General features: G+C 44.0%; 1 long non-coding RNA gene across 1 annotated transcript in view; it reads left to right on the forward strand.

Moving 5' to 3' along the window:
• Positions 1–6,977, forward strand: part of LOC118523392 (uncharacterized) — a 135,371-nt gene extending 128,394 nt beyond the window's left edge. Inside the window, exon 5 of the long non-coding RNA XR_013442795.1 lies at positions 5,267–6,977. This is a non-coding gene — a long non-coding RNA (uncharacterized LOC118523392). The remainder of the gene's footprint in view (positions 1–5,266) is intronic.
• Positions 6,978–22,331: the final 15,354 nt, after the last annotated feature.

Genomic DNA, 22,331 nt, shown 5'->3' on the forward strand with positions numbered 1-22,331 from the left:
AGTCTTTGTGGAAATGTGAGCTCCATAGCAAAGCATCTTTCATCCCTGGGGAAAGACAGAATTCCTCCCTGAATTTATCCCCCTGAGTGGTGTAAAAGAACCCCTGACCCTTGGTGCACCCGGAAGCATCCCAAGCCTAACCTTCTCCAGGCCATGGTCAAAGCTCCAGAGAAATCTGTTTAAGACTCCAAAGTCTGGCCTGGAGAAATTCTTAATGGTCCAAATACAAAGGGGCAGAGTGGGCTGAGATGATGCGGAATTGAGGATGGTGGGGGCTGTGCAGAATTTCTTTTCTTAAATGAAAAGCCCAAATAAAATAAATAAATGAAAACATAAATCACAGTGTCTTCTCCGGGCTCCTGGCTGGAGGAAAACAAATTAGAAAGGGCTTGAATGAAAGGAGTATTGAAGAAGCTTGACTTGAATTAAGTGGTTATATATTTTAAAAGCACTTTTGTTGGGTCCTGTAAAAATAGCAAATAAAAAGATAGTAATATCCCCTGGCTCTGCAAGGCAAATACCAGTAATAAAGTAAGCTTGGCTATGTGTGTGTGTGTGTGGGAGGGTGGGGGCAGGGGGCGAAATTTAAGAGTATAAACTTCAGTAGAAGGGAAAAGTAAAGCATTTGGTTTAGAAACACTTTCGTTTTTCCCTTAATAATTAATGATGAGGTGCTGTGTTTTCAAATAGATATCATGTGTCTTTCTAACACCATTCACTTTGCTCTTAAAATGGCCCCCAATGAAATTTAGAGACAGAACTTGAATTTTTTTTCTTTGACAGGCAGCCTCAAGGAGTTATTTCGGGGCTATCGAATACTTAAAATTTAGGGTCCATTTTACAATCCCTTCCTACATAGTCTGAGGGGAGTTTCATGGCAAAAACCGTAGCAAACATCTAACACAGGCACCACCAGCCAATTTGCAGTTCCTTTTTGACCTGCTGTGTTATGAGTTATTTAAAAATAAACATCAACTAGCAAGCTTAGATATTTTTACAATTACATAGAGGCTTGAGCAACAAATTCTGCAAAAATGGTTACGGGAGAAAATAACACAGGAAAAGTTACCAGGAAAGAGCTAAATGAACTTTCTCCTTGTTAAGAAATGTTTAGGTCCTTTTGTTTGTAAATGGCAGGTGGGTGGTACCATTCCAGTGTAATTTCAGAAAGCCATCTTCTGAATGTAATAAACATGTCTGCAATAATAGGATTCAGAAAATAGCAAAATGCATTCCAGACACCCTTTGATTGTGCATACAGAACAGAGAATTTAGCTATAATTGGCTATAACCCAGTTATGGACGGCAAATGACACACCATGGAGTTGGGTGATGTAGCAGCTCTGATTAGCGATGGTGCGGTTCAGCTGAACACCGCGCATAAAATAGCGGGCGTATGGTGACACAGCACCTTGCCTCCCTTCTCTTTCCCTCTCTCCCTCCCTCCTTCCCTCTCTCCCTGCCTCCCTGCCTTCCTTCCTCGCTTTCTTCCTTCTGTTTCATCGCAGTATCATAACTTAGACGAGAAAACGTATTTTGTTATTACTCAACGAATCAAATGTCAGCCAAGCCTTCATGCTCTTCAGAGAGTAACGGTCGTATGGAGAGGGGAAGTAGGAGCCCATGGGGAATTGACTTTTGGAGATCTAGATGTAATTTGAATCAAGAGTTATAATAGGAAATAAACCATTACAATAAACAAGGAAACATGTACACAATTACTTTCATGGTGTGATTTTATTCACTCTAGTTGAGAAAATAAAGAGATAATACTGACCGTAGCACCTGGGTATTTAATGCGAACTGTAAAATCTATTATATTAAACAAAGTCAAAAGCAATGTGAAAGATCTTGAATCTATTCAAGGCATGCACCTCATTACAGACTTAGCAAATTAAAACACAAATAGGATTAGAAAAGAATAATGTAACAATCTCCCACTACGGTCCCTAGAGCATTAAGTCATAAATTGGGTTTGCATTAAATTGTGCCTGCAGTATTGAATTCAGGGAAAGAGCTGTGGGCTGGAGATAAACCATGCTGGGCTACTCACCAACTTTGGCAAAGCTATGTGTTTTCTGAGACGTGTAGTAAATTTGTTAGACTATAGCAGGTCCACAAAAAAATGAGCACTTCATATCTTAATTAAAAAAACGGCAGTGTCATGCCGTATGTGGTTTGCAGAGATATAAATGCAGACAAAAATCCACATGTGAAACGGAGCTCTGTTACCTGCAGGAGTTTAAAGCAGTTAAATGCACTGCTTAATACCAGACATAATTGTTTGTTTTAACTCTCAACACCAAGTTTTTGATCAATTTTGTTTTGTTTTTATTTTTGTTTATTTGTTTGTTTTGCAAAGGAAGGAAGAAATGGAGAAAGCAAACCATCCTCTTTAGAGAGCACATGTGGGCTTTTAGGGTATTCAGAGGAATGTTCTTTCATTCCATGTGAAGATTAAACCTTAACTATTCTGGTTGATCTATAGAAAAATAGATGTGACTTATTTTTAAAAGCAAGTGAATGTACTAAAGTCAATTTTTTTTAAAGATTTTATTTATTTATTTGACAGAGAGAGAGACAGCGAGAGAGGGAACACAAGCAGGGTGAGTGGGAGAAGGAGAAGCAGGCTTCCCGCTGAGCAGGGAGCCTGATGCGGGGCTCGATCCCAGGACCCTGGGATCATGACGTGAGCCGAAGGCAGATGCTTAACGACTGAGCCCCCCAGGCACCCACTAAAATCAATTTTTTAAATGAGGCAGGCTTTGGAAAAACATTGTCCACTACAATGCATGTTTCTTCTGAAGGGGCTTACTCTCTTTGGTTTGTCTCCTAATCCCCTGTGTGAGGGAGACTAATCAGGAAGAGGAAATCGTTCTGATCATTGTAGGGCACCTTCATGTTACTTCCTATCTGCTACCTCTTTGCAAATGGGCAGGCCACATGCAGAGAGCCAACTGTCGGTCCTATCTCCTCAGGGCCGCTTTCGGGCACGGGACTCAATGTATTTTATTTTCTCTGACTTCTAAGGCTGCTATGAGATTTAGAGAAAATCGATGTAAAATGCCGAGATGCTCAAAAATGTTTGTCTCCCAGCTCCCTCTTCATCACGGAGTGGAAGTCATGAAAGTAACATTTGAAGGCAACCCAACTTCACTTGTGTGTGTGACCTTCCGTGCTTCGTGGTGTGCAGGAACTTTTAGGTTCTTGAGGGAAATATTTCTAGAGTGCCCTGTTGGGGGAGGTCCAAGCATCCTCTTCCTGGGCAGTTCCGTTTCCCTTCCTCTGCCTCTGGGCTCCATCCTCTCCCTTCCAGCCCACACTGCTGCTCTGACGGCCAGGCGAAGGGTTTCTACACTCTAGTTGCAGACAGTCTGTTTCAATCGGCATTGTATAGTTTTAAAAGCTTATTTGAAAGTCTAAACAGCTCCCATTTTGGCTTTAGTAAGACAAATATGGACAAAAACACGCAGCGCCCCTTAAGTATGATAGATCCTGGGGACCGCTGAAGTTTCCCGTAGCCAAAGTCTGGCTCATCATAGGGGCAATTTTTCTGCCGCGTTATTTATGTGGTGGTTTCACTTCTAATTATGGCTCATGATGGCTGTTAGTGCTGAGCAGTAAGAGAGCAAACTGCATTGTACTGCCATTTAACTCCAGCCCATAAAACGGGTGATAAAGCTGAAGGCTTAAAACCAAAACAAAACCCCCCAAAATGTAACTTTCTATGACAAGCTCACATCCGTTTCTGCCATTCTGAGACTGGAAACCTTCCCTGAGGAAGCACAGGGAGGTGGGTGACTTCTGAGGCCTGGGGACCTCAAATTTCGCTCAGGCTTCACCCTTAAGTAATCCTTTATTATAGACCAAACAACCCCAGACCGCGGATATAATTAACACATGCCAGGTTTAATCAGAACCAGTGTACTTGTTGTTTGGAAACTAATGAAAGCAAATAGAGGTTAGTTAACACCGTAAATAATGAAAGGTCTTTTGTTGTTCTCAATTTTGATTACTATTTTTTGATGCTAAGACAAATGCCACTTGGTGCGTGCATAAACAAAGAAGATAAATGGCCGGGATGAGAATGAGTTGTCCATAATCTGATTACAGTGATAGAGCTGGCTCCTAGGAGAACCGCACAGGGCTTAATGATTGGGTTGTTGTTCTTAATATGTCTAATGTTCACTCTTAAAGAAATCAAGAAAAATGTTAAGAGGTTACTGATATTTCACTGTGCCGTTGGGTTGTCTGTCAGAGATTCTGACAGGAAAAGAACATTCTCTGTGCCTGGAACACAATGTCAAAGCTAATTTGCCCAAATGACATTAGGAGGCATTTAAAACCAAAATCTGCCCCAATTCACTCCCTCTGCTGGCACGGCCATCGGGGGCAAGGCAAGGACAGGCTTGGTTTTGTGGAGGTTGCGATGCGATAGAATAGCTGTGAAATACTGCTAATCTTTGGCATACCTAGTTCCTTTTTCTTCTTGACAGAATGCTTCTAGATTTCAGTAAAATATCTGCTAGTGTTTGGAAAAGAAATACATTATTTAAAGGCTTGTGGCCACTCTAGCTTATTGGGATATTAAGGAGTGAACTTACAGTTATGGTCACGTTTGGTAGGAGCTCATGTTGGTTGAATGCAATGATTTGCACCCCTTCTTTTAGCATGAGTTCCATGGTCCTGTGTGTGAGTGCACGTGTGTGTGTGTGTGCGTGTGCATGCACATTCACACGTACCATAACTCATAACTGAGTGGTCCTACAAATTGAAGCCAGTCTAACAGAGAGGTCTCCCTATGTGCATTGCTCATTGCCTCCCAGATACCATCACTGTGGAGCCTGCAGTTTTCCTAACACATTTTAGGATTACCCCAATGCCATTCAGCCATTAAGACCTCTGTTGCCTTTGAAACTCCAAACTGGACAATTGGATTTCAGATAAACAGGAATTGGGATACTCTGCTTATTTTAAACCAGCAACCCAAATGAGTTGGAATACTCTAATTTCAATTCATCAAATATATATTGAGAGCCCACTATGTGCTAGTGTCCCATTTTACAGATGAGAAAGCTGAGGTTCAGAGTGCTTAAATAACTCCCCCAAGACCCCTAGCTGAGTGGTTAGTTAGTAGTTTAGTCTCAACTTTGAACGAAACCTAGTTCCCAGGTCCATACTCTTTCTACTACCCTGTGTGTCTCGATCAACAGTTAAACCACCATGTTTCAGCAAATATTAACTATCTGGTCTCTTTTCTTGATAGGGTCTACGGATCTGATAGAAGTAGGCGAATGACCTTGTCCCATGCAAGGAGAAGCAGCAGACGACGATGGCCTAAGCGATTTGCTCTCTGCACCATGGTGGGCGGAATGTGTCTTATGGCACTTCTCAGTTCCCTGGTGGGTCTGCGTCCTCTTTACCTCGCAGACCAGCCTTTGGATTCAATCACTTCCCAAACCCAACAGACTGAGGTTGGACTCCCAGGGACCCGGGAAAGACATGGGGGTGGAAAGGAAGAGAGAGAGCAAGAGAGGGCTGATCCTCTTCCTGTCCGTTCCAGCCCTTGCCTCCTACTGTTGGTCCATTTTAGAGCCACGTCGTCACACACCGGCACCCCCACCCGAGGGCAGGGAGAGGGAATGAAAGGAGATGAAACAAAAGCACAGCTGTGCTGTTTATTAGGCCTCTGGTTTAAAAAAAATGGAGAAAGAGGTTGGAACTAAGCTGCTCTCTCTTAGAAAATGCTGGCAGTGAGTGATTTTAGTGGCGGGTTTTTGGCATCTAAATATATTAGCTAAAGTATTTGAATATAATGAGCTATGCAATACGGTGGGGTAGAGAGAGCCTGAGGCTAACCAGCATGATTGTAGTGACCTTGGGCGAGCCATTTCATATCTCGGGGCCTCAGTTTCCTCTTCTGCACCAGATGCACAGTGAGCCAGACGATCCCTGAGACTTCCGAGGAAAAGCAGCGAGGACTAGAACAAATCAGCTGCTGACTCACCTGAATCTTAGCTGTCACTCCATTCATGCAGGAGCTGTGTGACCAGGGGTCAGTTACTCAACCTCTCTGAGGCTTAGTTTCCACCTCCGTGAAATGGGGATAAGACCTCTACCTCAGAGGGTTGTTAAGAGGTTTAGACTGGCTAGTGCACGGTCAGCTTCTGGGGAAGGCATTTTCCCCAGACTTGAAGGAAGGTCTGGTGAGTGGGATGTCTTGAAGGCGAGTGGGGAGGAAGCTGGTCTATGAAGTACAGGCTGGGAGAGGCCTGGCCTTGAGGGGGACTGTGGGGGCTCTGAGCCACCCTTCCCAAGGGAGGAGAAAATGAAGTCACTCTTGGTAGCAGGGCAGAAAACGGGATATCTGGATGCCACGCTTTGTCGGGAACATTGCCTTCGAAGGGGGGAAAAGAAATCTTGGACCACTCCCGCCTCCTTGCCTATGGCTTTTCATTCTTAACTCTTTATTTTTAATGAAGATGGTAAGGTTTACGACTTTGACAGTTCCATTTATTTCTACCATTTTCGTCTAAAACAATACAATGAACAGCAATTATTTCCGCCCGGGGTTTCAACTGCAGCTGGATAAATGTCAGTATTAATTAAACACGTTCTGTGTACTCTGTGTTGTCTCTTCTGTTTCTGCCTGTCTGTCTGTATTTCTCTCTCTACCACCAGCTACCAAACCATCCCTCTCTCCTACTTTCTTCTTGTCCCCATTTTTCATCCTCACTGTGGACACAGGAAAACACTGAATATGGCGCCTGGGTGGCTCAGTCGGCTAAGCGTCTGCCTTTGGCTCAGGTCATGATCCCTGGGTCCTGGGATCGAGTCCTGTATCGGGCTTCCTGCTCAAGTGAGGAGTCTGCTTCTCCTTCTCCCTCTACCGCTCTCCCTTGCTCATGCTCACTCTTTCTCTTTCTCTCTCAAATAAATAAATAAAATCTTAAAAACAAAAACAAAACCAAAGAAAACACTGAATAAGGACCCAGTTGAACTGAAGGGGTTGAACCCATGACTAGGAACCCCGTGCATGAAGAATCCCAGAAGAGTAAACCCTCCCTGGAAGAGCACATGGAGGGTCCTAGTGAAGGACAGACAACACTTTCCATTCTTGGGCTCACTGCCCAAAGCCTCCAGGCTCCAGAGGGGGTGACCCAACTATTCTTCCAGACATGAAGCTGGCCCGTTCCTATCAGTGCCAAGCAGAGAACAGAGGATCTTGCACCTGAGCAAGTAGATTTAATAACTTCCACACTTAAATTCTCTCCAGGCTTCCTCCTCAGGTATCACTCACCCAGTGTCGCTGGAGCTCTGTGGACACACTATGTCCCCAAGAAGACGGCAGGAACTCTCTGTGCATCATCATGGTCAAATAATTATATTTGTTAGGGATTTGCTTCTATAGGATTTTTTTTTGTGATTCAAATCTATTTCCAAAATAAATATGGATCTCTTCTATAAGTAAACACAATAAAAAAACAGAATGCTAGAGGAAGAAAAGAGAATTGAAATCACTGAAAAGGTGTCAGATGTTACCAGACATCTAAGATGAGATCATTAGAAAAGCTCGGCTCTGGGCTAAGGCAAAAAGGAAAATCTGGAGTGATATAGTTTATATCACCTGACAAAATCCCACCTTTTTTTTTTGCTGAACCACTGCTTCCTAGAACAAACTTGGGGAAGAATTTATTACCTGGGTCCTTGTGTGAGTGCATGTTGGATGACCGGCTGAACAAAGTTTTCAAATAGAGTCTTAAAAAAGACCTTCGTCTTTGTGCCATGGGTATTCCTTCGTCTGAAAGGATGGGGGAATTCAGGTTACAGAGGCAGACCCAATATGTGGGCACTACCTTTAGGTTGGATTTAACACCATCTTTTAAAAAAATAATCACTGTGTAAATAAATCTTCCTTGTATCGAAAGTAATATATGTGCAATGTAGGAAATTTAGAAAATACAGATTTTAAAAAAGAGATAAATCTCCAACCCCACCACTCACTTAACCACTATTGACATTTCAGTCTTGTCTTCATCTTCTTGTCTGTGTGTATCTTTGGCATGCACGTCTATTTTGTTTTGTTAAATGTTTTTTAAATTTAATAACGCAAATATTTCCCATTCAATAAATCTCTCTACAATATCACTTTGAATGCTTGCGATACTGTGTTGATATGAATACTATAGAGCACATCAGGAAAATGTTATTCCAATATATTTAGCCAATTGCCCGCATGCTAGATATTCGGGTTTCTAATATTTTTATAAACAATTCTGTAGTGAACATCTTGTGCTAACTGTTCTCAAGATATCCTCCGTGACCAGCCGTGTTTCAGGGAGGGCAGGTCTAGTCCATTTAAGACCCGAGTGCCCCACAGGCTAATAAATTATTTGTCCAATGACTTGCAGGCATAATCTGCACTTTCTACACTTTTCCAGGCTGGAAGGAGGAAATAGGACTGAAACACACAATCTTGATATAAAGAGGATTTTCCGGGCCACTTATTGAAGGCAGTAAAATTCTTCATTTCTGTCCTTACATCCTGCAGCCTCGAGGTAGGAGAGAATAGAAAAGGTGGATGTGGGGATCACTGAAGAGGCAGACAGGATGGGGTTCTTGTCGGCCACTGAGTGGAGCCCTAATATTCCCTGAGGAGAGAGGACCCTCTACGTGAGGTTCTGCCTCTACGTGATGGTCTTGCATAGAGATGGAATGCATTTGGATGCTCTTGCTTATATGCAGTGACTTTGTTCCTGGTCCCCAAAAGGTGTGTGGCATTTGAAAGTAACTCTCCCTCTCTGTGGTTCTTTGGAAGACTCAAAGACAGTTTGCGATCTAGACACAAAAGAGTGAAATCTCCTCCAAAGAGCCATCCAAATACATGCCCTCCCATTCCATCAAGTTCTCCCCATGCACGGTAATTCCTAGTTGTCAGACAGATGAGAATTTATAACATGTTTGAACACCAATAGGGAAAGATTTTTCTGGACGATGTGGTTTGGAAGAAAACACAACTACAAAATGTCCCCAAGCACATCTTTATGCATTTGCACACGACCAACAACTTCACTCTAAGTGCACATAGGTAGACATAAATATTTAATCATTACAAATCTGAATTTAGTGTAATCATATTCCCAGTGCTATTCTTTCTCCCTAAGTGTTTTTTATTTTCTAGATTGTACTTCAACCCCCAAGGATGTACTTTTGAGAAAATACTCCATTAAAGACATTGTTGGAGCAACTTTGATTATTCATTAGTGTATTTTAAAGTGGACCTGAATAGAAATGCTTTTCGCTAAAGTAAAAATACGTCCGTTTCTATGATCTAATTGTGCAATTGGTTAGAATTTCTATCTATCAGTTCAAAGGGAAACTTGGTTTCAATGAATTTGTTTTTAATAAAAATGTGTTATCTATGATAAATATATTTCACTTTGTTCAAATGGATTTGATTGGGAAAACATATTGAGCAGAAGTACTGGTAGAACTTAATTTCATTGCTTTGAGAAAACGTATTGAATGCTGGTTTGAATTAAATTCTATTTGTTTTAATAAAAGTGTATTGGCCTGAGTGTACATATATTTGTTTTAGCGGCACTGCATTGGATCCAATAAAACTATATTGGCTTCACTGCTTATGTCTCCTTTTCAGTGAAAATGGATTGAATGGGAAAACGAAATAGGCATGAAGCAGCCAGCCCCAAGGTCTCCGCTTGGCGTGAGTATCCACATAACTGAGAGGGAGTGGGTTTCCATAGACTTTATATCAAAATATGCTTTTAAATTTAAATACCTTTTACTAGCAAGGACTCAGATGCGAGACTGAATTGCCACCATAAAGAGTGCAATTTTCTGAAGCAGCCCTTTCCGTGGACAAGTTATGGGGCTGCCCAGGACATCAGAGGGAGAAATTCTATGAAAGCCAAGAGCAGGTTTGTCAACATCCCTTAAGCTGTATGTGGCCTCATTGGTTCCAATAAGATGTGTCTACCAGGCACTCCTAAATCCCTTAAATAAGCAGAAAAGAGATCATGAGTACTCCCTAAGGATGGTGCTGGCCCATCAGCACTGAAATGGGTCTGACTTTGAACTGATTAAAAGGGGGAAGGGTTGAAACAAGTGTTACCCCGAGACGCACATCAGAATTACCAGACTTCCCATGGATTATAGACCCTTAGAGAGGAGTCAGCTCTCCAGGGGCAGTTGACACTGGTACTGCTACCCAGAAAATGGCAGCCTATGCAAAGTGCCACGATCACATGGGATAGCTGGCTGTGACTCCCAGGTGCCCTGACTTATAGATACTCCTTTGTGTGGGTGCCCTGTCCCAAAAGCTGGAGTTCAGCTAATGAGGATTAATAATAATAGTGGTTGTTATTCTTATGTGACTGTCTCTCTATTAAGAGAGTAGGTGCTCTGAATTGTTTTTCCCCCAGAAGATGAACTTGACCTGACTCTCCTATCCACGGTTTCATTTAGCCTTGATGAGAAATAAATGCAAATACCACTTTCATTAACACCTTTGTTCCAACTAAATGTGCTAACAAGCTCTAGACTTCAACCTTCCCACTAATAAGTGGTAATTTTCAGCCAGTACCATTACTAAGGAACCCTAACCCCTTGGTGTATAGTTGCTCATTTTTTGAATGCATGGGTTCTTATAAGACCCTAGAAGGTTAAGAGAAGAAAACTGAATCATGGATTTTTTTTTCCCTCTGTGGCAATATCCCCAATTATGTACTGAAAATCAAGAATTAAATAGAACTTTTAATAAGGAAATTTGCTGTGCTGTCCTTGGAGATGTGGGATTGTTATCCTAGGGGACAATAAGTGGTTCACTTTGTCAGAACCTAGTATTGATCCGTCACATTGTAGAAATATGATATGAAGCTGAGTCTACCAGCTTCAGAAAGGAAATAGCAATGTACAAATTTAATTCACAGTCCTAAAAATGGAGTTTTCAAATGATAATCCTAGGATATTTCTAGGATCGAACAATAGGGATGCAGAATACCTTGAGAAGGATCACTGCAGGAGTTTGGGGATGGCTGTGAGGAGAGACCAAATATATCTGGGAGCTGGAAAATCTCATGTGTAGATTTGTAGGCTTTTCCTGACCACAGTCTTAAAAAAAACTACATCCACTGGGGGAACCAATTAGAAACAGGCATTCCCTTTAGAAAGGCTGGTAAGAAAAAGGCTGCCCTTACACTTCCCAAGACGAATGAGAAAAAGTCACCCTCTGAAATGATCTGGGAGATGATTTCAGGGAACTCCAGAAGGTGAGTGGGCAGTAAGATAAAGAAGGAAGGCAGCCAGTAAAGGGCACGCTATTATGCAAGCTACCATTGTGGTCAGCTGGAGATTGATCTGCTGTAGAAATCTGGGAGTCAATACACAACCTGTGTCTTAGAGTTATGCCACTCAAGAGGTAAGGGAATTGAGGTATTTATATACCAAGACCAATTTGAACACCAACTCCCAACCTTGTCGGCTGAGAGCTACTCCTGGGGAACATGAATCTTCAGGTGCATCCAGCCTGCCAGGTGAGCAAGCACAGTGGCTTTGACCACCAGAAAAAGCTTCAAGGCAAAGAATTCAGTTGGAAGTGGTACGGTTGTAGGGCAGGACGGGGCACTGACAAGATCTGCGAGCCCCACGAAGCCCATTTTACAGGTGAGTAAACTGAGATATATGTAAAAGTTAAGTAGTTTTCCCAGTGACATTCAGCTAATAAGCAGCACAGGCAGAATGCAAATCTAGCTTCTGTTCCACTTGGAAGTCAATGACTTGACCACTTAGCCACTCTGCCTGGCCATGCTGTCCGGCTGAAGAAGCTGGAGAGCCTCCCAAGATTTAAATACCATGTCTAGAGGGTTTTATACTACCTCCAGGCCGGGGGCTGAGTATTACAGGCAGAAGAGGGGAATTGGAAGCCTTCTACAGTCTGAGCTTCTGTCTCTAGGAGTGGCCAGATAGTGATCTCTCTTTGGCCGAAACGAATCTTAGTGTCTAGATATCTGTTTACTAACCGGACACTAAACTGAACCTGTCCTCTGGTATATCTTTGCTTCATTGTTAATTGCAAAAACAAAACAAAACAAAACAAAGCACCCATATGATCATGTGCTCCTGCGTGATTTTCCTTGAGCCAAGGGGCTCCCTGCTACCTCCCAATTCCACTAGCCCCCGAGTTGTCCCTGCACCCGGCTTCTCCATTTCAGCTGCATTTGCTAGCTGCTAGCTGCTTTGTAAAGTAAGTTATGATGGCTTTGTGCTATAAAATAAAACAGCAATCCTCACAGCTGTTTTGATTCCATTTAATGAAATGGTGGTGACATCTGAATGTCACAATTGCAGAGAGGCGGACGGGTTGTTGTGGTTGCTGAGAGTAGAAAGCTCAGTCTTATTCCCCATGGCTAATATCTCATACAACAATTCCACAGTTATTACTGTTCTCTGTTCTGCTGCTATGCCCCTCTTACTAGGGAGGGACTTCAAGGATAGCAACACACCTCTAGCTATTTTTCGTTACCTGTGAATACAATCGGACAGCTAGGGTGGAGAGGATGCATGCAGTATTGTGAAGATGAGTAAAAGATGTCAGTGGGAAGAACCCTCAACTAACAGTTCCTGCCATTCAAAAAGCATACTGATCAGGAAAGCCAACAGCGTATGTGTCATCCGAGCAGAAAGTGCCAGAAAAATCTTTGGTTTCTCCTTCGTCCCACATAAAGTGGAGAGAGCAGTGCTGGGACGATATCAGCCAGCAAACATGGAGGCAAGTCAAGAAGCCAGTCTCGTCCTCAATCAATTATGCGAGAGTGTTATCAAATCAATAAATTCACAGTGTGAATGCTTGCGGCAGATGGACGAACACTTGTCGGCTATCTGGAGCCGCGAGAGAGTCAGATTTATTTTCGAAGCTTGTTTGTCTCATTTCTCCTGCCTGGTGCTGGAAGGCAGAGCATGCATCTGTGATTTTTCAAATGCAAGAGATCTCCAACTATTTTATAGCGTGTGAGATTGGGCTCTGCAAGCTGAACTCTCTAGGACTTCTGGCTTTTTGTCCTCAGAATGAGGACAAAGGGGAACAGGTTTAGCAAGGGGTCTCTCTCTCCATGCCTGTGGTTGTTGGCCACGGCAGACCCAGGTTGGCTGGTTGTGGGAACTGGCCTCCCACACTTGCCTGTGACAGTGAGGGTCAGCCGCACTGTGACCTCACGGACGGGCTTACAGGAAGGGCAGAGGAAGCTTCAGCTGGAGGTGCAGCCCGAGTCAGGACGATGTGGCCTCTAGCATACGGGGGTATTACCAGTGGTCACTGACAGCACTCTCTCTCCTTCCAGTGGACAAGGATTCTGGCATACGTAATTGGCAGAGAACTCAACATGAGCTCTTGACTGAGCTAATCAAGGAGGAGAGGGACATAGTCTTTTGAGCCAGAATTGGTAACTTCACAGCATCTGCCCTCCAGCTCCAGAAAGCATTTTTCGGTTTCTGTCTCGTGGGAGGAATCATCTTTCCCATTTTGTATATTGGGACAAGCGTGTTCTTGAAATCAAACAAGGAGCCCATGAACATTTGAGGTCTGAATTTGCAGCCTCCTGACCAGGGGCATGACCAAAAAGCCTCATTAGAAAAATTCTAGGTACCTTAGGGCAGAGTGAGTCCAGGGCTGTTGGAGGTGGGACAGAGTCTCAGGCTCAGTGCCTCGGTGTGTTCATTCATTCCTTCAGCCATTCAGTTGGTCAGTCGGCAAACCTCAATGAGTCTAGAGGTTCTCAACCCTAGCCCACCACTGGCTTAAATCAGACTTTCTAGGTGATTCTATTATCCAGTCAGTGTTGAATCACTATGCCAGGTGCCAAGGATACATAATGTGGAGAACACAATCCCTGTCCTCATGGTCCAGGGTGATGAAATTCAACAAGGTTGTGATAGAAGTAAGCCTGGGCTTCTAATAGGGGCAGAGAGAAGCAGCCCCAAATGGAGGGAGGGTAAGAAGATGAAGAAGAAGGAGATGACACTGAGCTGTCTTCAAAGAAGGAGCAGGAATTGCACATTAGCCAGTCAAAGAATGGGGAAGGCAGATCCTGCAAAGTCTGGGAGTATCTCCAAGGAGACTATTGTGGTCGACGTGTATAAGGCAAATCAGAGGGAGAGGGTGGTAGACAGAGGAGAGGTGACTGGGGTCCCATGATGAGTGTACCAGCCTGGGGACTTCAGCTCACATTTTATAAGGAAGCTCTGTGAAGGGACTGATCTGATCAGATTTCAGTTTCAGAAGGGGTATTCTGACAACTGAAAGGAAAAATAAATCGGAGCGGGCTATGAACAGTTACAGAATGAGCAAACCAAAATCACTACAATTTGCCATTTTTTCCAACAAAGGTTCATAGATGAATCTTGAAGAAAAAGATAGATGGTGAAAATTTCTTGAAAGAAAATCTACCCATAAAACTCCCATTGGTTTTTTAGGGAAACACTTTTTAAAAATTGAAGAACTGGATTTAAAATTGAAAAATTTTAAAGTTTGCTCCAGATGTGTATCTTTGGAAACACAGATTTTTTTTTTTGTTTGATTCTCCAAACAAATAACTTCTGGCTTGAGCTTTTTTTGGTGATGGTGTTTGATGAGTCTTGCTGTCCCCTACCTTCCAGCTAGAAGGACAGGACTTTGTAGAGTTAATTAAGAACCCAGCTTCTGGGGTCAGAGAAATCCGATTTAAATCCCAGCTCTGATTCTAATTAGCTGTGTGATCTTGAGAAATTTACTTAACCTCTCGGTACCTTAGATTACTCATCTGTAAAGTAAGATGACAATGGTGTCTCCCTTCCAGGATTCCATGATGAAATTCATGTAAATACATAGGCATACAAGTGAAAAGCTTAGCACAGAGCCTGACACATTGAAAGCACTCAAAAATCACAGAAGGAACCAATGATCAAAAAAAAAAAAAGGACTTAGAAAGCAAATGTGATGATCCACTAAGTAACTCCTGCTTCTATTCTCTTCTATGATTTCATTCTACTCTGGCATGATCTAGAAACTTTTTTTTTTTTTTTTACAAAAAGGAAAAGAAACTTGTCATTGTGTGGGCCAGTCTCTCCAACCAGTCGTTATAACCTCTGTACAGAAGAACTGCATTAACCTGATGATTTCTGCTCCAAGTTTCTGAACCAAAACCCCATCTGCAAAACGACCCGTGTCTGCTCCCGCAACTCTTGCTTGTTCTGGTGAAGGCAGAAGAGAATTTGGCTCCTTCGCTTATGATATCTACAGTAACCCATCAGCTGCTGAGCTGAAGAATGTGTTCGGTGTGCCCCTTTCCCCTTTAATGTGCCATTAAATCAAATACTCTATTAGCAGAATTAGTTCATTCAGGGTCTGCACTGAAACATCCTGCGAACTGCGTGATGTCTTTCACAAATGGCCCTGCACTCTGGGTCTACTTCAGCACTTTATATCCCGTGGAGGAGGGCTGAGCTGCCCGAGGATCTGACTGCCTTCCTCTAAGTGAAATATTATGGCTTCCACAAAGGATAATTATTTCGATCATTTTGCCATGTGCAAACCTAGTGAATTCCAAACACTGTCAATCAGGCTCTGGCCCAAAGCCTGCTGTCCTTACACCTGCAGCCCCAGACCTACCTTGGCCATGGACGTCCCACCCTCTCAGCTTCTCCGCTCTGCACAGGTCCACTCCAGACACTGGTGCCAACATATAGGATATTGCTGAGAGTTCAAACATGGAGAAATTCCCTTCCCCAAAGAATTGGGCCGGAACCAAGTGTGTCTCCACTTCTGTATTCCCTGGTAAGAGCTGTGGGTTGAAAACTCAGCATCCATATTTCCTTTCCCTCTTATTTACACTTGTCACCCAATAAACGTGAAAGCGGCCGATGACCTGAGCCTCTGTCATAACAATCTCATGCTCTGGAGATTAGCGAGGACCTCAAGCACCCCATGTCACATTCAGGTTGGCCATGTTGAGCATCGGAGTGCTTCTTCCTCTGCGGGCATGCTCGGTCGCTGCGAGGGGCACGCAGGCTGGTTTTCCTTTATGCTGAGCTGCGTCCGGCCAAGGTGTAGTTAGTCTGGTATGCTCTCTTTCCCTAAAGTAGGAAGTCAGTGTGTTAGGGAAGTATGATGACTGTATCGAACAACTGACTTGCAAAATTCCTCAACATTTAATAGTTGACTTTCACAAGCTCAAATAAGCCAGCTCCAGCACATCACTGGGTTTAGGAGTATAATATGGTATTTCTCACTTACAAGCCAGTCCGATGTGGTATGTGGCAGTGACCCTCCACAGGGGGATGCAGGGACCCAGGATCTCTCCATCTTGAATCTCTGTTATCCCCTGGGGACCTCAGACCCCTTCACTTCCAACCAGGAGTTAGGGAAAGAGCGCATGGGTAGTTCTCATGGGCCAGCCTTGGAAATGGTTTATGTCATTTTTGACCATGTTCCCTTGGCTAGAAGTACATCACATGGCTACAACTAACTTCAGGGGAGGCTGAGAAATAGAATCTTGCTCTGTGCCCAAGAAGGAAAGGGAATAGGGTTGGTGGGCAGCTAGCAGATTTCTGACACAGCCCTAAGAGTGCCTCCTCCCCCGGCTTCTGTCAGGAAACAGGTAGACCAAGTAGATGGAAAAGAGCATCTGGCCTTCCTTCCCTTATTAAGCATTGAAGAGTTTAACAGGCACGGACAGTGAAATAAATTGTTATGAAGTTGACAATTCATAAGTAGAATTATGGCCATGTAAGAACCGGGTTATATGTTACTCAGCAGTACTGTGACACGAGAGTGATGGCAGCTAGCAGGATTCTGTGGCAATTATAGGAGCTGGTTTTTCAAAACTCAGTGGTCCATCTGCCCATCCCTCCACCCACCCACCCACCCATCCATCCATCCACTCATCTAATAAGCCTGTATGTGGGCCCTGTGCCAGCATCTGGGGATACAGAGATACTCAGGAGGTGCTCACAGTCCGGTGAGGAAGAAAGAATTGGACATGCCCAGGTCAAGATATGTGCTCTAATCAAGGAGAAAATAGATTAAAAACCTGAGGAGTTAAAAGGTTTTCTGAGGAGGAGACATCTGATGTAGATTCAGACAGATGCATCAGTAGAATTTTCTAGTCATAGAAGGGGGAAAGGGATTCTAGACAAGGGAAACAGCTCCTACAAAGATCCAGAGGAATGGAAGAGCATGGTTCGTTCCAGACATGGGACAGAAGATGGGGGAATGGCTGCCAGGTAGGCTACCAGGAGCTGACCTATATGGGTGGAAAAAAAGCAAATGGATGACTATTGTCCCTGGAACTGCCATTTGCAATACAGAGCGAGTCGGGTATGAGAGATGGAAAAAAATTTCTTTCAGTTTTCAGTTCTCGAAACAGTGGGAGGACCAAAAGAATCAAGAGAGGGCTGCTTTTACTAGATAGAAGCAGGTGGGAAGCTGGGAGGCCAACCCCTTCACCCTTTGAAATAGAAACCAAGGCCCCATCCTGCTTCCCCTCAGGCTCCTGGTCTGGGCGGCTCCGAGGCAAAGCCATTGGCTTCATTGTGGCTGCAGTAATTGTGTCAAGTCATGAACCCACAGGCCTGAGTCAGGAAGGCCCTGCCCCACAGCAGATAAGCAAGGCTGGTAAGTGAGCACCCCACACCTCACATCCTGCCTAACAAATGGCTTTAGGGGAACCACAAAGCCCAGGGCAGACCCTGCCGGGCTGCTTGTGGGAAAGCACCCACAGCCAAGCCAACATCACTGTCTACAGACCCTGAGCCCCAGGAAAGAGGTATTATTTATGAGGCTTCTGTGTGGCAGATGTGGTAGGAAGAGTCAGACCTTGAAATCAGACAGGCCAGGTTGAGATTCCAGTCATGCACTCATCACCTCTGAGTCCCAAGGCAAGTGACTTTACCCCTGAATCAGTTCCCTTACAGGTACTTGGGGATGACAGTGCCCACCCTTCGGGGCCGTAAAGATTCAGTAAGATAGCACAAGTAAAGCACCTGGGGGGCGGCACAAAGCAGGGGCTCAGGAAATGCCAGTCCGCTCAACAGTAATGGCGGACACTTCCAAGGAGTTACTGTGTCCCCGAGCCCTTCCTCACGTTATCTCATTTAATTCCCACCACCGGAGGAGGTGAGTCGTATTATTATTCTCCCCATATAGGTGAGGAATAGGATCAAGCTGTTGGCCCGGGTTACACGGCTGGTAAGCAGAGAGCCGGACTTGCCCTCAGGCAGCTGGGGGTCTAAGGAGACCAAGAAAGAATGGCCTTTCCACACCGACGGAAGCAGCTGGTGATGACTCCGGGGAAAGGCACCCAGTCGGCCGCCCTGGCCAGCGGTTGGTGCCGAGAGCAGCCACTCCTCAGCGAGTTGAACTAGCTGCAAATCAAGCTTTGAGTTTCTGGCAGCTTCGAGGTGTCCCAGCTGAATGGAGCACAGGAGGTAAAGGGAGAACGTAAATGGTGCAAGGCACCCATTAAAAATTTACAGCCACCATCTAATTTTAAAGCTTTCATTTTTCAGTATAAAAACGCTACTCTATGTGCTGCCAAACGATGAAACCAACAGAATAGTGCGGTCGGGAAGGGCCTGCTGTTTAAGTCTGATGCTGTGAAAATGTCCGGTGGGGGAAAACTTCTTTTTTTTTTAATTCTTTTTTTTTCCCAAGATTTTATTTATTTATTGTCAGAGAGAGAGAGAGAGAGCACAAGCAGGGGGAGCGGCAGGTGGAGGGAGAAGCAGGCTTCCCGCGGAGCAGGGAGCCCGACGTGGGGCTCCATCTCAGGACCCCGGGATCATGACCTGAGCTGAAGACAAATGGTTAACTGAGCCACCCAGGCGTCATGAAACCTTCTTAGTATTAAATTACCCCACTACCTCCCCTTCATTTTAGATCAGAAACTCTCCTGAATTTCTAGTGGGAAATGCTGAAGGCTGGGCTAGGAAAATTCTGAAAAATTGCAGTGAAGGCATTGACTTCAGGGTCTCTTATATATTTTCAGCTGGAGTGGGAATACCAGATATGACATAACCCTGGTGTTCAGCAGCTCCCCCACCACCCCCACACCACACACACACACACACACACACACACTCACACACAGGTGAAACGGAAGAGGCAGCAAAGGATGGAGAACCCACTGTCAGGAACCAGATTGGCAACTTCTCGCCATTGATGTGATAAATTGCTACACTGGCTGAATTAACAATTGTAATAATAATAACAGTTAACATTTATGCAGCATATACTATGCTCCAGTAACATATTCTTTTAAGGTCACAATGTATCTTTATCATGACATTGTCATAGTCTATCTGTAGTAATAGCAATACTAGCTAATATTTACTGAATAATTACTGTGCTTACTTTACCTCCATTATCACATTAGTCTTCAAAACTTCAAAACGATGCCTTAATGCTTTTATTCTTTCCATTGTACAGATAATAAAACAGGTTTAGGTAGTTAGTAAGTGGCCGAGCTGGACTGCAGACTCATATGTGTCTGAACCGAGAGCTGGAGATCTTATCCACTGTGGAAGCCCCAGAGGAATGGAAAGGAGAGGGGAGGATGGACTGAGACCCGGGTTGGAATAAGAGGATGAAGACGTTTCTGTGATTGCACAGAGACAGCAAGACCAGGAAGGGACCATGGCTGCCATGCACACGACGAATGGGGTGGCTCTCTTCCTTGGGCCTGGCAAAACACAGGCTTTGCTCTAGTACACCACGTCCACCCATATAACTTCTCATCCAAACTCAGATACTTCGTGAAGGGGAGTACTATTGATAATAGGTAGAACAGAGGGGTAAACTGGGACTGTACTGGGCAAACTGCGACGTGTGTCATTCTGCTTTGCGCGCCACCTTGCAAACTGATGTGAGAAGATCAACACATTACAGGTGAGTTTCAGTGTGAAACTTGGCACCCTTGGCACCTCTGGAGCACCCGGTTACTGAAAGTGTGGAGTTGCGGGGTACAACTAGGAGAACCCAGCAACAGATAGCAGGCATTTAAGTGTCGGCTGCCTTTTTTCTTAATCTTTTAAGGTTAAATGCCTTATCTTAATACTGGATCATTTCTTCTACATCTACCAAGTTTTGCAGATTTGCCTTCTAGAATCTATGAAGCCCTTCTGAGCTTCCTCCTTTAACAAAAGGAGGGATAATTAAGTAGTCTGTTACATAGAGCTGTACCCGGGCATCTCGGTGAGACTCCCATGTATATCTGTGAACACACACACATATAGACATAAGATTTACTTACCTTGGAATTATTTACCTGTCTTCAGAATACTAATTGTAAAAATGTGTTTATATCATTGGATAACTAGAACTTCCTTATTTCTGCCTAAGAACCTGAAGTTTCTATTTCTATATATTTTTTAAGTACATTTTTAATTTTGAAAAATAATGCACAAATATGATATCATTATAAAAGATTCGAACGATATAGAAGGGACATTGGGGGAAATGCAAAAAATCCCCCTATATATATCCCATCTTCCAAAAGGCTCTCCTTCCCACCCACCCCACCCCGCCCCACCCCCACAATATAATAGTTTGGAGTTTATCACTACCATCCTTTTTCTAATTAGATATAGTCGATTGCTTATTGTGCAAAAAAAAATCTAAAAATCTTTTTTGAAGCACCTCCTGTCATACAAGTGTTATAGTCTATGAAGAGAAAAATGTTTGTGTTATACGGCAAGGTTGTGCCTCTGAACCCCCAGACAACTTTTACCCCAGTTTCTCTTTGGCTTACGGGTTGAATGTGACTTTTGACTTGCTAAAGCTGTCTCTGGGTCACCTTCGGAATGAAGGAAAGAGTCTGGGATTGAATCCCAACAGGATCACCATTTAACTCTGCCTTGAGCAGATTGTGTGGTGTTCGCCCCTTCGCAGGAGCTGAGGGCCAGGACGCTGCTGCCTGGGTTCAAATCCCCACTTCGCCACTTACTCAGTGGTTAGCTCTCAAAAAACCACTTGACCTCTCAGGGCTTTAGTTCCCTCCTTTGTGAAACGGGAATAATGATCGTATTTACCTCTTAGGGCTGTTGTAAGGATGAAAGAAGTTAATTCACTACCTGATACACACACAGTGTGTGCTCAATAAATATCAGCTATTTTTTATTACACTCCTATGCATATAGAATTCAGTTATGAGTCTACAAGCAGGTAATAAATATCCTGCCTGAAGAACACAGATGAGGGCAATCAAATTATTACAAGCTAAGAAGACAGCGACAGCCTTAAAAATCCTTGCAGAAATTGTCATCACCAGGGTCTGTGCAAAATTCTCCTCTTACTCAAAACACAGAACGCTCGACCCCACCTTCTGTGTCACTGGCCAGCCTGTTGATTCATTCTTTCAACTTCTGAGTCCCCCTCCTCCCTAGCTCCTGCCTTCTAGTCCCACTGCCCCCACCAGGCCAAGGCCACATGACCTCACACGCCCACCACTGCCTTTCCTTTCCTTCTACGCCCAGCAGTCAGGTCGGGTCCTAAACCGGCACTTGGAGCACAAAACACCCACAAAGGAGACTTCACCTGTATCAGTTCCCTTGTTGATTACAATGACATTCAAAATCCTTTGTCAGGGTTATTGTCAAACCCTTCCCTCAAACTAGCCTCCTCACCATTCTCTAAATGTATCTTCCATAATCTCTGCTTTGAGCCAACACATTCCAGTTTCTACTGGGATGTGGGTAAGATGCTGGACGGAGGGTTGGATTAGAAGACTTTCAACATCCTTTCCAGCCCTATAGACCATTTGTAGATGGTCTACAAATCTCTGAATTTAAGCACTTAGCACTTACTATGTATTAAACATTATGTTAATTGCCTTAGTTTTACATTCATTAGCTCATTTAATTCTCCTAACAATTTTATGAAGGAGGTAATATTATTATCCTGTTTTACAGATGAGGAAGCTGAGTCTTGGAGAGGAAAAATTATGGATGCAAGCTTACCCAGCCAAGATGAAGAGCACTTAACAGAGTCCACCCTTGGTGTCGAGGGCTGCCTCTCCCCAGCTCCCCTGAGCCTACACTACACATTTCCAGGTCTAGCCTCCACCCCCACTCTCACCCCTATGTTTTCTTCCTAATACAACAACAGGTGAAAGTAAAATGTGAGTGGTTCCTCCCCGGGGTTGCAAACCATAATCACCAGAGCACAGGCACCTGGGTCCCAGTAGAGCCTGGAATCAGCATTTCTGCGGATACATATTTTAGAAGGCGCTGCCGAGGAATCTCATAGTCCTGGTTAGAACTCTACCCAGGGACCACCCAGTTGA

The sequence above is a fragment of the Halichoerus grypus genome, chromosome 12 (genome assembly GCF_964656455.1).
Source record: "Halichoerus grypus chromosome 12, mHalGry1.hap1.1, whole genome shotgun sequence".
NCBI lineage: Eukaryota > Metazoa > Chordata > Mammalia > Carnivora > Phocidae > Halichoerus > Halichoerus grypus.